Source organism: Pteropus alecto, unplaced genomic scaffold (assembly GCF_000325575.1).
Source record: "Pteropus alecto unplaced genomic scaffold, ASM32557v1 scaffold25, whole genome shotgun sequence".
Classification (NCBI taxonomy): Eukaryota; Metazoa; Chordata; class Mammalia; order Chiroptera; family Pteropodidae; genus Pteropus; species Pteropus alecto.
In genome coordinates this window covers 862589-865032 of record NW_006441955.1, presented here as the reverse complement: position 1 = coordinate 865032, position 2444 = coordinate 862589, and the positions used below count along the sequence as shown (strand labels likewise).

The window sequence follows — 2444 nt, the reverse complement described above, 5'->3', positions numbered from 1 at the left end:
AGGCCTGGTTCTGGTCTGGCTTGGCCCCAGACTCCCTCCATGACTTTCTCCACTCCAAGCCTCAGTTTCCCCCACCTGTAGATTAAGGGTTTAAACTAGGTGATCTCTACAGGCTCAGCAGCCTAGAGTGCTCACTAAAGAGAAGGACTATTCCAATCCTAGCAACTCAAGATTCACAGTAATGACCTTCCCTCCTGCTCATGCAATGCAATTGAGGGCTGGGCTTGAGATGAAGTAGAAACAGCTTGAAGGATTTGAGATAGCAATAGCATCAACTGGGAGGATCCTGCCTCTGAAATTAAATACTCCAGCCTTGAAGTGATGCATGTCACAATCCTTTGACCAGAACTAGTCACACAGCCCCACCTAATCACAAACTGGCCCTGAAGTGCAATCTTAACATGTGTTCAGAAGGCTGCAGAACCAGAAAGATTTAGTGAATAGCATCAGTGACACCCCACAATGGAGCTAGCCAGAGCAACAAAACAGTATCCAGTACTGCAACAGCCCCAACTGGAGGGCCTCAGCCCACCAGGTTGAAATGGTGCTGAAAATTGAATTGCAACAGCTGAGTGACCTCAACACCTCACGCCTGTGCACCCCAGATCCCAATTAACCAGGATGGAGACAGGAAGGGTCCTTAGTTCTTTCTCTGCCTGGGGTGGAGACTCTGGGAATAGATTTATCTTCCACAGTCAACCCCACCAACCAGAAGCAGATAAGACTCATTCATTGGCAATTAGCACTTGGAAGCTCAGCCGCTGGGCAGGCGTTTGCTTTTCTTGAACTGGATGTGCTAAGCCAAGGAAGGAACAAAGTGAGTTTATCTTCTGGAGAATCACACAAAATACCCCCTGTCTCCTCCTCTGCTGTTGACATTTGAGCAGTGTAAATGCTAATTTCAGGAGCTTATCTACAGGGCCTTGAGGAGAACCTATTCTCTGTGTTTCAGTCATTCAACAAGCATTTACCAAAGCTAACAAGCACTGCTAAATTGAAAGCGCAGGCTTTGGGGTCAGGACACCAGGTTTCAAATTTGGCACCACCACTGCTATTCCGTGGTCTTGGATGAGTTTCATCTTTCTGTGCCTCAGTATCCTCATCTATAAAATGGGGATATAACAGTAATACGTTATTGCAAGCACTCAGCATAGCACAATTAATTTAACAATCTGATGGTACTAATTTCAGATTCTCATCTAGACTTGTTTCTGGCTAAGATGGACCAGCTTGTATCAGACCAACTCACTCACTGAGGATAAGTAAAAATGTTAAACATTTAAGGACTCTGTTTAAGGACATGGGAGAGCCACCAAGGCAGTAAGGACTTGAAGGGTCCAAGATCTTGGAGAGAAAAGAATATTCGGTTTCACTTTTTCCTCTAAGGCATTTATTTTCCAGTTTGTAAGGGGCAGGGGCCATGGAATTGGGATGTCAGAATTGGAATTTAGGGCTTGAAAAGGGGAGTGGTCCTGTTAAACACCTCCGGCTTTTTGTTGGGATGGGGCAGGTGGCAGGGGGCGGGCAAAAGGCTATCCTCTGGGAGTACTGGCTAACCAGATATAGACCAGACTCAGAAAGACTGAAGCACAGTTCTCAGTCAGTGCAATCCCAGATTGGGTTAAAATGACCTGTCCTGCCTGTCAGAAGCAAAAGTAAATCTCCAGAGAAGATCTTCTCTGGAGATTTACTTTTGCTTATCCTCAGCTGAAGATAACATCATCCAGAACCTCATGCAATCTCTACAATGTTGGACATTTGATAAAAAATTATCTGATCTACAGCCATGCCGCCCTGAACAAGACCGATCCTATCTGATCTCAGAAGCTAAGCAGGGTCGGGCCTGGTGAGTACTTGGATAGGAGACCACCTAGGAAGACCAGGTGCTGTAGGCGTAAAAAATAAGGGATTGTAAACTGACAAGGTCCTTGCAATCTGTGAGGTCAACCAAGAGTTACGTCACCTAAAAAAAAATTATCTGGCATTCCAGAAGATAAGACTAAATGACCAAAAAGCAAGAATAATAACAGACAATAGAAACAAGAGATCTGGATGTCGGAGATTTCAGACATAGACTTTAAAAGGTTTAATATGTTAAAAAAAAAATAGATAAGAAGAGGGAGACTTTCAACAGGAAAATGGAATCTGTGAAAAATAATCAAGTGGCAATTCTAGAACTGAAAAGTTAAGAACTGAAATTAAGAACTGAAAAGATGAATTTTATAGCAGAGAAGACAGGCGAAGAGAAGATTAGTAAAACGGTTGGCAGATCAGTAGAAAAATAACTAAAGAGAAACAGAGAAAAAAAAAAGGCTAGACATACAGAGTAGAGTGTAAGAGACACATCGGATAATGTCAAATGGTTGCACATGTGCACAATTAGGGTCCCGGAAGGAGAGGAGAGTGAGAATGGGGGAAAAGACAATGACTGAAAATATCCCAAA

The 2444-nt window shown here is 43.5% G+C and overlaps 1 pseudogene; it reads left to right on the top strand.

The window, feature by feature from the left end:
* Positions 1 to 1776: 1776 nt before the first annotated feature.
* Positions 1777 to 1895, top strand: LOC112485888 (annotated as a pseudogene).
* Positions 1896 to 2444: the final 549 nt, after the last annotated feature.